Here is a 13075-nt window from a genome sequence, read left to right on the forward strand (position 1 = left end):
AATAATGATATTTTTTATATTTTAATTTGGTGAACTTGATTCCATCTAGAAGCACATAAATACATTAAATTATAACGTATATTCCACCACCGAACAAATTTAAACATTTGTATTCATTATTGTAATAAAATTTTATTTTATTAGGATCATCTTTGTTCTTGTTTGGATTATATTATTATATAATTTAAATATTTATAGAAAATAAAGATGAAACAAGTTGGTGAAATGCTACAAAGATGTTAATTATTATTAATCCTTATTAAATCTAGATCTTTTACCTCAATCTTGCCTGTTCCGCAGTAAATGGCCTTGGGAACTCGCAACATTCTGCCCACATCATTTGAAAATTATAAGCTAAAAAAAATTTTTTTTCATTAATTTTGAGTCCTTTGTAAAATAAAACATCAACATTCCAGTATAATGTTGGATTTTTCAATAACCCTCTTTAATCTTATACGCAAAATATGTGAATATCCTATATGTAAAATGGACGATGGATTCCATTCCTGAACAATTGTCATATTAGAGCATACTTTTTTTTTCTGTGGAGCCTAAGCGCATACTTCCACTTTGTGGGATACGTTGAATTTTGTATATGGCATGTACCTACATACACTTGCTATATTCAGGTTTCCATTGGTAGGCATTTCACCTTTAGAAAAAGTCTGAACTTTGGAAACTTGAAAAGTTATATATCACTAAAATTGACGAAAAGATTTAGTTAAACTACTCGGCAGCATTGCAGCTTGCAAGATTGCAGAAACTATGTTTAACTTTGTTAATTAAGGTTCCTTTTTATTAACATAGTTATGAGTAATTATTTATAGCGTTCATTTATTATTATGGCCAGATGATGATTTTCTAATTGGGAAAACTTTTTGGCCATAAATTAGTTACTTAAGTTTACTGACTAGTATGTGAACAAAAATTAAAGTAAAAATACCACTTCCCTTAAAAATGCGGCAAATGTCGAAATAAATCACTTCTCGGGCTGTGATGACTTCAATGCTAATTAGTCTGGACGTTGATGAAAACAAAAATAACAAAAAAAAATAGGTTTTTCTATGGAAGTACAATTTTCTTAGCAAGAATTTTACGAGATATCTGCACGACTTTAAGCAAGAATTGACTGATCAGGATTAATAGTTTTTCTGCTACAAATTGATACCAAACGTACAACATCGACAAAAAATAAACATATACGGATTAGGTAAAGCGTTTAACAAGGACTGTCTATTATCCTGTTTGTTTATTTTATTATCACGTTTGATTAAAAAAAAAAAAAAAAATCATTCATTTACCTAGCATACATTTAGGATTTGGACCAAAAAGTATTAAGAATATAAGTTGAAAAAATAAATAAATAAGTAAAGTATATTATCTGCTCAGCTTCTCAGATTGGGTTTGATAGTATAATATTATGATGTTTTTTATCTCTCCACCACCCCGTCGTACCTTAGGAGACCCCATACCGGCGGACCTCGGCCTCTAATCTAGTTATACTTCTAATTTTGAGTCCTGGGGTACTTAACGCCTTCCTTCGGTCTCGCCCTATGAGGGGAGGAGGCCCAAGAAAGGTAAAGGTAAAGGTAAATTCTTGTATTTCTTGCTGATTATTTTTTCCTATTCTAAAAGGTCTCCGCTAGATGGTTACTCCTTTGATAATTAAATATTTACATATTGATTATGTTACAAATAATTTATTAAAGACTTAATAGATAAGGAGTAAACAGCCCGAATTTTAAAAATCTAAAAAAAACCCTATTAACCTACCTTAATTAATTAGTCCATTGGGTAGCTATCTTACAATTTATCACTATAAATAAATAAATAAACAAACAAATAAATAAATAGGTGCCTAGTTTACAATAGCTTGGCTTATTGCCTTTAGCGTTCGAAAGCGCGCTTTTCTTTTATTAGGTCATTTAATGTTGGTGGCCATCTTTCACGAAACAACAATTTCACCGGTTCTATCGCGGGTTCTAAGAGAACACAGTTAAAAATCCTATGTCGGACACTGCCTTCTACTCCGCACTCGGGACAAATGGGGCTGGGTAACTTTTTGAATTTGTAGAGGTATGCTCGAAAATTTCCGTGTCCTGTTAACATTTGAGTTACCCAGAAATTCGGTTTAACCTATTTAGCATTTACCCTCTCCCCGATTTCAGGGAAGTACTCGAAAGTCAATCTCCCTTTACAACTGCTTTCCAACCTGTTCTGCGATACTATGTCCATCCACTTTTTTATGAAGAACGTACGTTGCTTTGGAGGTGCCTGCTTTAACCAAACGCGCTCGTGGTGCTCTATACCTTCCAGGTCCGGATCATGACCCTCTTTTATCTGTTTGGCAAGAATCCTACCTCGGAGGACGATGTCGATCGGCTGGGCATACACTATGACCTGGAGCGCGTGTGTCGGGGTCGTCCGGTACGCTTTGGTTGTTCTCACGAGGGCAATCCTTTGGCTTTGCTCGAGGATGTTTTTATTTTTGCTTTTGAGCTTTGTCGCCCAAGCTGCGCCTCCATATGTAACAATTGGCAAATAGACGCTCTTGTAAACTGTTGCTAGGGCTTTTGGACTCAATCCCCACGTTGATTTTGCAATTCTAACCAATTTGGCGATTGTGCATCGTGTAGCCTCTCTGAGTTTAATGGTATGATTGGTAGAATTTAATTTTTCTCCTAGCATTATTCCTAGGTACTTAACTTTTTTACTAGGCTTTATGGTGTTCTCCTCGATCCTCACAGTCGGTCCATTTGCGAGTTTGCTCTTTAACATTAGTGTGTGGCATTTGTCTGACGCTATTATTAATTTCGCATTTTTGCACCACTCTGTTATTTTTCCAATTACATACCCTGACTTTTCTTCTAGCGCCATTTTGGTGCTGGTCTCGATAATGGTTACCAGATCATCGTCGAAAGCTACGAACTCTATATCCAGTTCTTCTAATATTTCCAGGAGGCTGTTAAAAACCACACTCGAAAATAGTGGCCCTATTACTGAGCCCTGAGGGCAACCTTTGGAAACTGTTTTGTCTGTAGCGGTGTGTTTTATCGCTATTTCCTCCTTTCTGTTTTCGAAGTAACTGGCCACAACGCCAAAGAGATTTCGAGGGCAACCTTTTTTTTAGTTCGTTTAAGAATAAAGTCCATTCTATCGAGTCGAAAGCTCCTTGAATGTCGAAAAAAATTGCCAGGACATATTTTTTTTCGCTTTCCTCTGCGACCTTGAAGACTTCACACACTGCATCCTCGGTCGATAGTCCTCTCCTTGCTCCATACTGCCTGTCGGAGATCTTGGTTCTACAATTGGTAGAGCCTTGCGAAGTTGAGTTTTTCAAATACCTTACTTAGGACTGGCAAACAGCAGATTGGACTGTACGAGCTTGGTTCGTGTTAGGTTTGTTTCCAGTCGTTTGTCTTTTCCAGATATTATAATATTATGTATATGCAATCTCTGCCTAATAACTCCTCTCGTCTGGTGGTAACATCCAAAGGGTTGACGTTGTTGACTGCGATTCCGCATGGCTGAATCACTTCGTCCCCCCCAACCACTTGGTTTGATGAGGATGGGCCAAGGATGGCCGACGTTCAGCCCGTTATATTGGTTGTCTTTCTTTGGCCGAGATTTCCTTAGTGAGTACGTGCTTCAGAAGCATTGTAATTGACTATCAGTACTGCAATTTCTCCCCTGTTTTTTTTCTTTGTTGTATTTAGATTATGTCTCCGTTGAGCCGTCGTTTCGCGTTCGAAGAAGAAATAGTTGTTTCTTCCTCCATATCGCATGATCTATCTGATGGAATCATCATTGAATATGCCCGTTATGTAGACATTTTCTCAGATGCCAGTAGATTCTACATTCAAAATGGAACCAAAAAGTCTAATTAACTATGGTCCGAATCTCAACAGTTTCGGAGTTATTTCCTTTTTCTGATTTTTTAACATTTCACGACCTTCCTTCAAATAAACAATGATAACTCCAGAACTAAAACGTTTTTGACAAATCTGTTGAGACCATTGAAAAGTAGGTTAAATTTCCAATAATAAATCTAATAATAATTTCATACAAAATTTCCTTAAGTTTTTTTTTAATTTTCCACCTTACCAATCCTTCAAACACGATTTTTTCGTTTCTTTCATCAATTTATTCATTTTTGAAAATAGCAATTAAAAAAAACAATTGTACTACTAAAAAATATTTTAAATGAGTATGATTTCTGAACTTTCCTAATCTCTAAGTTTGGAAATAGTAGTTTAGAATCAGCATAGTAAGTTTTTTTTTCAACTTTGAAAACAATTTTTTATTGGAAATGTAACGTACTTTTCAATGGTTCAATTTGTCCAAAACCTTTTAGTTTTGGAATTATCATTGTTTATTTGAAGGAAGGTCGTGAAATCTTAAAAAAATCAGAAAAAGTGAAATAACTCCGAAACTGTTAAGATTGGACATAGTTAATTGGGACTTTTTGATTCCATTTTGAATGTAGAATCTACTTGCAAAGTTTTAACACGATTAGCCGAACACCCTGTATAGAGACAGGGAATTGCACCCCTCAATTAGGTGGGACCCATCGAGCAACCTTTCTCTATTTGCTGTACACATACGCGGGCTGTGGTCCAAAAGTAAGCGTCGGTGAGATTAGGCATTATGTATTTACTTTTTAGTTTTTTTCACTTACACTAAACTTAAATTAAAAATAAATACATTTGATGCAATGACTGCCATTAAAAAAGCAAAAATAAAAACGTGGGAAGAATCAGAAATATATTTCCTACACATAATAAAATATAGACTTAACAAAGATCTACTAGAAATGATAAATGATGGAGTGAGTGTGGCGTTCAATCTTTTTTAAAAAGATAGTTCCTACGCACAATAAGTTGTTTTGCAACGATCCGGATTTCGAGCCTTTTAGCTCATCATCAGGTTGAAACAACCACGTCTCTCGACATGAATTGCAAAAGTGAACCCACTGATACCCTCGCCAACGCGACGTTCCAATTAACAGCTGATTTTTTAATGGCGCTCAATTTGAACGTGCGAAACGCGGAAATTATAACACAAATAAATGTAGACCTACTAGACCTAGCCACTACTCCTATCAGAAACAGTAAAGCCAGGAACACACTTACCCGATGCTACGCCATGAGACGCTACCCGACGCAAATCCAAGTTCCGATTTTCCATAAGGTTGCATTACCCCCCGTGCACATCTACCCGATGCTATGCCACGCTAACCTACCCGACGCTCTGCGATCCCCAATGTCCAGATTTTCGTCGGGTCGCATCGAGTACAGTCGAAGACAAAAGAACCAGACACTCATATTTTTATTCAAACTACATGTATTATTGTCGTTATATTAATTACAACATACTTATTATAATATAAACCAAATTAAATGTGAATAAAAATTAATTAGTTTTTATTTAAAAAATTAATTTTAATGGTTTGGTAGAAAATTAAGCAAAACACCGGAATACGATTTTTTGATATAATGAATTTAACTAACAATTTATTGTACTCGCTTCGGCGGTACATATACTAAAATTGGAACAATTTATTACACGGTTTTGCTCATAAAATTTAATTAACAATTTATTTCATAGTTTTGCTCGTAAAATTACACCATTTTGTAATGTCGGGTAGCATCAGAACAGGACACTCATATTTTTTGTAGTTTATTTCAAACTAAGTACATGTAATTTTGTCGTTATATTAATTACAACATGTTATTTTAATGTAAACCAAATTAAACGAGATCAAAAATGCATAAGTTTTTATAAACATTGTTTAATTATGATGGTTAGGAGTAACTTTATTTAAAACAATTAAGTTTAACAAACAATTTATTAGATGGTTGTGCTCATAAAATTTAACTAACAATTTATTACAAGGTTTTGCTCAAAATAGTGCATTAAGAACAAAAGATGCGTTGCGATTGTGATAGTGATTATTGTGATAAACGCTGTGGACTGTACGCGACGTGTACTTGCGTCGGATAGATGTGCACACCCACCAAAACGTGGCAAGGCGTCGGGTAGCATCGGGTAGCGTCGTATGGCGTAGCATCGGGTAAGTGTGTTCCCGGCTTAATAGACTTCATTTTAGAATCTGTTGATACTTTAATTTTTATTTATTATTTTAAGCACGAGGGTATTGTTGTATTAATTTTCAACATAAGATAACTTGCAAATTTATTTACCGGCAACAGTCTCTGATAAAGTAATAAAAAGGACACTTTCTCTTAATTGAATTTATGTATCTTTCAAGTTGAGAACCCGTGGGCGGTATCGCGAATTGAAATATAGCTTCGGCGGTTACTACAGGAAATGGACGCGACGATTTGGAGGATAACCGTGACCATGGCAGAGAGTGAGATTCTGAATATACTGAGCTAACAAAGTGCCGGCAGGAAATTGAAAAAGGCAGGACTCGATTAGGTAGTGAGGCCAGGTGAGAGGAACTTCCTAGCTCCTTCTACCCAATGCAGAAAGATGTGCTCTAACGATATAGAAAGTAAGTAATATATAGAGGACTTTTTCAACAATAAATTCTTTAATTTGCGAAATAGAAAACAGCGTTTCTTCAGTATGTAGATTTTTATCACTGTTTTAAAATTGCATAAATTTTTAAGTCGTTTCACTTCTTCAAATCCGGGAGCTTTTGTTATATATCTTATTTATTATGAGTATATGAATTAATTGTATTTATTTAACATGTTTTTCCTATTGCTTTTTAGGTTTGCATTGATTACAATTTTGCTTAAAATTTTTGCTATATGTTTTTTCATCTTCGTACAATTTGTCATTTCTCATCATTTACACTTTTATACATTTTCTTTGTCACAAAAGGCTTTGTAACGAAGCGCTAAATAATTAACAATTATTGTCGTAAAGATAGGTTGAACGAGGTCTTAAAAATGGGCAACGGATGTCCGGTTTTCCTTCCCATCCGGTCCACCCACCGACATTGAAAAACCGAACTTTTAGAGTTAGGTGAGACTGGGTCAAAGGGCGAATTTGGAGTTAATTTATTATTACTGAAAAGTAATAAGGATTAGAAATTCGCCCTTTCTCCCTTTTATATTTAAATTGGCATGGACCACTCCTTTCAAAGAAAAGGGCTGTTATTCAATTGAAATATTCCTTTGGACCGGAATTCTCAGAGAATTTGTTTTCTCAATTAGTTCACACAATTGGGGCAAGCAGTTTTTAAAGGTTAGTTGAAGCTTTCATGTTTATTTTAACGATAGCTCTCTATTGTTCATCAATATTTGAACCTAAAGATAGTAGTAGATTATACGTAAAGGGAAAAAAATAAAGGATGGTAGTTAGTTATAACTATATTAATATATAATTAGACAGCTATACAAATAGATTAACAGGTAAATAGATTGGTTATAAAAATTGGTAGATACATAGAAAGAGAGATCTAGATTGAGATGGGAATTGAGAAAGAGGGAGCGAAACAAATACATAAATAAAGAATTAAATAAATATATATAACGAAGCAGATAAATAGAGATAGATAGATTGATAGATAGATAGTTATATAAAGATAGATAGATAGATAGACAGAGAGAGAGAGAGAGAGAGAGAGAGAGAGAGAGAGAGAGAGTGAGTGAGGGAGGGAGGGTGAGAGAAAGGAATACATGTTAGACAGATTGATGGAAAGAGAAAAAAGAGAGAGAAAAAGATAGACAAGCAGAAAGACAATGGTATAGAGAAGATAAAATGAGAGGGAGTGTAGAAGAGTTTGGGAGTGAGAGAGAGAGAGAGAAAGAGAGAGCCTGGGAAGGAGAAAGAAAAAGATAGTGGAGAGATTGATGAAACGAAAAAGAGAAAGAGAGAAGAAAGAGAAAAAAGAAAGGTAGAAAAGCTGAAAGACAATGGTCTACAGAATATAAAATGAGAGGGAGCGAGGAAGGGTTTGGGAGTGAGAGAGAGAAAGCTAGAGTCTGGGGGGGAGAAAAAAAGATAGTTGAGAGATTGATGGAAAGAAAAAGTGAAAGTGAGAGAGTGATAAATGTAGGCAAGGAGAAAGAAAATGGCATAGAGAAGGTAAAATGAGAGAGTGTGGAAGAGTTTGGGAGAGAAAACGAGCGAAGGGGAGAAGAGAGTGAGTCTGGAAAAGGGAAAGGGAGAAATAGAAGAGAGATTGAGAGAAAGTAAAAAGAAGGCCAGAGAGAGTGAGATGAGTGGGATAAAGGGATACAGTAAAGAAATTGAGAGAAAGAGAGAGAAGAGAGGGAGAGGGAAAGTGAGAGAGTGAGATGAGAGTGGTCTGTGTGTGTGAGAGAGAGGAGAGAGAGATAGATAGAGAGAGAGAGAGAGAGAGAGAGAGTGAGAGAGTGAGTGAGTAAGCTCGAAAGATAGGGTGAGAGAGTTAGATGGAGAATCTAGGAGAGAGAAAGTGAGAGGTAGTAGAGAGATTAAGAGAAAGAAAAAGAATTAGATAGAATGATAGGAGAGAAGTGGGAGAACGAGAATTCTGTTTATTTTTTTCTTAAATAAACTTATTATATATCATTTTTCTATTTGTAGATTAGAACTGTAATTAGTTGCAGTCTAATTATAGAGTTTTTTGTATTCAAAAGGCCGTATTAATATTGATTAATATTTTAATACTTACTTGTTGAATTTATCCGTCAATATAGGATCTCTTTTCCATTCTTATAGCATCCGGTTACAAATTTTGAAAAAACCCTCAATTATCTCCATTCCTCGCGGTATAATTGAAACGTTTTACCTTATATTTATCACTTGTGGAGGCATCGTTTTTTAATTTAATGAATGTCCGATGCCCCCCGACGGTCATGTAAAATGCGTTGTTTATTGAATTTCAGTACGAATTGTAATTTTCTATTTGTTACAATGCTCCCTCAAATTAAAAAGCTTGCGGCAATAATCGTACAGCCGCGCTAAAGGAAGTAATTAATTTATAGGGTTTGCAGCATTCACTAAAAAAATACAGTTTTAGCTTGAAATACAATATTTACTGTCCGTTAATTAATGATTATTTGGAGATCGTGAGATGCGGTCTTGTGTGATGGAGGTTTAGAAAAACATTTTCTTTACTCCGCCAACGTTTCGAACTTTATTTGCACACTTTGAGCCCTGAAGATGATCTAAATAATTATCGAAACGTTGGCACAATTTTTTCTAAACCACATCAAATAATCTTTAAATAAAGTTTAAACTGGTGTGTAAATTAACATTAGAAAGTAATTAAAAGCAATAATGTTTCTATGTACAAATGTGTGGTGTTTAGTGACCGTTAGTTCATGTTTCTATGAACAGTTTTTTTTATTTTTGTTTGTTGTTGTTCCAATACCAGATGAACAAATTTTCATCAAATGCTGTGTTACAAAATAATGAATCTATCACTAATAACAATATGACGATGAGGTGTTTTGAGTTTCTTTACATTAATAGTTTTTTTTAATATTCAGTCAATCCAAAAGATCTGATTTGAAAAGACCAGTGTTTTTTATTTATGGAGTATTTTTGGTGACATCTTGTAATGTTCTAGTTATTCACCCAGTTAAATTAGTCGAGCAAATATCAGGCTTGATCATTAATTTTAAAGATGATTAAAGAAAAACATGAAAAAAATTTCCGACTATTCTGATTTGCAAACCGGCATTTTGTCATCATCAATGGATGCTCTGTAACTTTTAAAAGATACGATCGAAAAAGAAATAAACACACCAACCATCAAACATGTTGGAACGTCTTAATGTACAAACAGTCAATAAAATCAACGAAAATGTGGAAACCAGGACAAGTCTAACACTAGCAGACCTCAGCAATCTGCTTCAGAATAAATTTTATTGCTATATCAAAATTTTTTATTAAGGATTATTTTTACTCAATTGGGCACTCTCAACACGACACGCAAGGATGGCACAATTACACAGAAGACAAACACTTTGAGCCCTGAAGATGATCTCAATAAAAGATCGAAACGTTGGCACGATAAAGAAAATGTTTTTCTGAAACCTACATCACACCCGGCCGCATCTCACGATATCTGAATAATTATTTTTACTTATTAAATTCACTAGTTTCGTGGTCCGCTTGACCAATTGATATCTTACAGTTAATTAAGGTTTTTAGTTGAGATAAAAAGGACAATGGCACGAGCGGGATTCGAACCCACGATCTTCGGCTTGATACGCCGCTGCTCTACCACTTGAGCTATCGTGACCTCGATCCACTCGGACACCAACTTCCCATCTCAACCGCACCTTTTGAATTTTTCCTCCTTTTTGCCATTTGAGCAGCGGCGTATCAAACCGAAGATCGTGGGTTCGAATCCCGCTCGTGCCATTGTCTTTTTTATCTCAACTAAAAACCTTAATTAATTGTAAGATTATTTTTACGTTGTATTAATTTATCAATTTTTTTCCTCATAATAAACAACTTCATAAAAGCAGAGAAACAATAGAAAAGGAATACATTTATATAGAAAATTTTGGGGAAGATCCACCGAGGGAAAGGAGACCCTCATCTCTTCTTTCCCAACTCAGGTTGTGTAATTCCACGCTCCAGGACTCTTGATCGGCCGCACAATTTTTTAAGAAAGTGGAAGTAGGTTTCTGACCGAACTGTCCGGTTCATTCTCACTAAAGTAATCATAATAAACAACTTTTTCCTACCTGACGAAATTAAAGCATAAACTGTATCTACATCTTTACCTTAAAAATGTTTAATGACTTTTTAACGTTCTAATGTAATGTTCTAACTTTCTTCTCATGCTTAAAAACCCGACTAACATCTGTCAGTATCATTTAAGCAATGGGTTGTTGACTATAATCAAATTACAAATGTAAATTTGTTTGTTAAATTTAATAAACTTCCTTTCTTAAAAATATCGAACCAATAAGTACAGCGTACAGATTTTATTCGCACAAGTTATGAAGGGGTTACCTAACCCCGTCCCGAGGTTTATATTGTACTCTGGAGGAGTGAATGTGACCAGACTTCTATGTTTGTATCAAGTGTAATGTTTGAGTTAATTTATCGGAATGAATATAATTTATTAGCGTGAAAGTTAGGGGTTATATAACCCCGCCCTAAGGAATATCTAGTATTCTGGGGGAGTGAATATGACCAGACTTCTATGTTTGTATCGAGTGTTGTGTTTGTGTTAATTTATTAGAATGAATGTAATTTATTAGATGACAATTAATTAAGGTTTTTAGTTGAGATGAAAAAAGTCAATGGCACGAGAGGGATTCGAACCCATGACGTTGTAATTTATTAGCGTGAAAGGAAGGAGTTATTTAACCCCGCCCTGAGGAATACCGAGTACTCTGGTGGAGTGAAAGTGAAATATGCATTGTATGTTTTTTTTCCCTATTGTGTATTGGACAACCCGAGGTACAAACGAAAGGCTAGCATTTTAGGATGTCAACGAATTATACATTTAAAAGCAGAGTCAGTAACCAGATCGAGATCTCAAATCGCTGCAGCTGAAAAAAAACTAAGCGCGAAAGAAGAGAAATAAGGAAAACACGAAGAGAGCCAGTGATAACCTCAGCTGTTTGTCGGCACATAAACCTCACACTTTATATACAGTCTGTTTTAAACTGTTTTTCGGTATAACAGACTGCAAAAAGAAATATTTGCACAGATGAATTTTTACGTAATTTAAATTTAAATAAGCATTATGCAAATGACTCATTTAATTATTCATAAATTCGCTTTAATGAATCAACGAAGTGAGCCATTTGTTCGTTAGTAAAAGAGAAATGGTGGGATTAAATGTTCTGTCAGATTAGAAACAACAAAAGCTAACAAACAATATACGGGGACATTACTTTTCCAGCCAACACAACATCGTACATTAAAAATAATTAATAGTGCTGTCAAGTCTTGCATTTTACTGTAAGCACCTACGTTTTCACAGCTATTTTGAACGGGAAATAACAATTGGTTTAAAGCAATATAATTTGCCGGAAAGCTAGACTGTATTTTCTCCAACCGAAGACAACGTTATTTATTAGAAACTGTCATGTGATTAATAGCACAGGATGTTATTTGAATTGACTTCTTCCTAAGTTTTGGAGAATGGTTTAAACGGTTCGCATGAGACGGTTTAAGTATTAGTACTTCTCGTGAGGGCACAATACGCTAATTATCTACTTCCATGGTAAGTTGGGTAAATTGTGGAAACGAAACGATCTCCAAATTGGACGCGATTACCAACTGTTGAATCCGCAAGGTTTCCATTTGTTAGGTGCTTTCTCGTGTATTTTCACTGGATGTGAATTAACACTAAACCTCAGTTGTTGAACAATACTCACTTCTACTGTCGATAATGTGCCATTACAAAAGTAGAACGTTTTTCGGCCATTTTAGAGCTCAACAAAAACGTTTTACCATTATAAATTATAATGTGTGTTTAGTGACCGTTGGTCAATGATAATTCGGAGATCGTGAGATGCGATCTGGTGTGATGTAGGTTTTCGAAAAACATTTCCTTTATCGTGCCAACGTTTCGCTCTTTATTGAGATCATCTTCAAGGCCTGGGATTTACAAACATTGTTTACATTTAACAAATACATTTAGGATGTAGAAAAGTGAATTTCTTGCAAAATAAATATTTTTTTAATATTCAATCAAAGTATTTCAACTCACTCAAAGTGTTTGTCTTCTGTGTAATTGTGCCATTCTTGCGTGACGTGTTGAGAGTATCTTCTACTTTCATGGATAAACTACTGATTTGGAATTCCCACACAAGACTGAAAGACAAGAAACACTCCGACGTTATGAATTATTAAAAAGCCTACTTGTCTCATGATTCGTTTCTGTGGTGTTGAGAACGCCACTCATGAAGAATGACACATCTACAGGGAAAACAAACACTTTGAGCCCTGAAGATGATCTTAATAAAGATAGAAACGTAGACACTATAAAGAAAATGTTTTTCTAAAACCTACGTCACACTAGACCGCATCTCACGATCTCTGAATAATAATAAATTATGTCAAAACTTTAACTTTTATACTTAAACATAACATTACCTAACATTCTAGCTATCTATCCAAAAAATAATATATATATATA

This window comes from Cimex lectularius, unplaced genomic scaffold, assembly GCF_000648675.2.
Source record: "Cimex lectularius strain Harlan isolate CLEC.00 unplaced genomic scaffold, Clec_2.1 scaffold41, whole genome shotgun sequence".
In the NCBI taxonomy this organism is placed as follows: Eukaryota; Metazoa; Arthropoda; class Insecta; order Hemiptera; family Cimicidae; genus Cimex; species Cimex lectularius.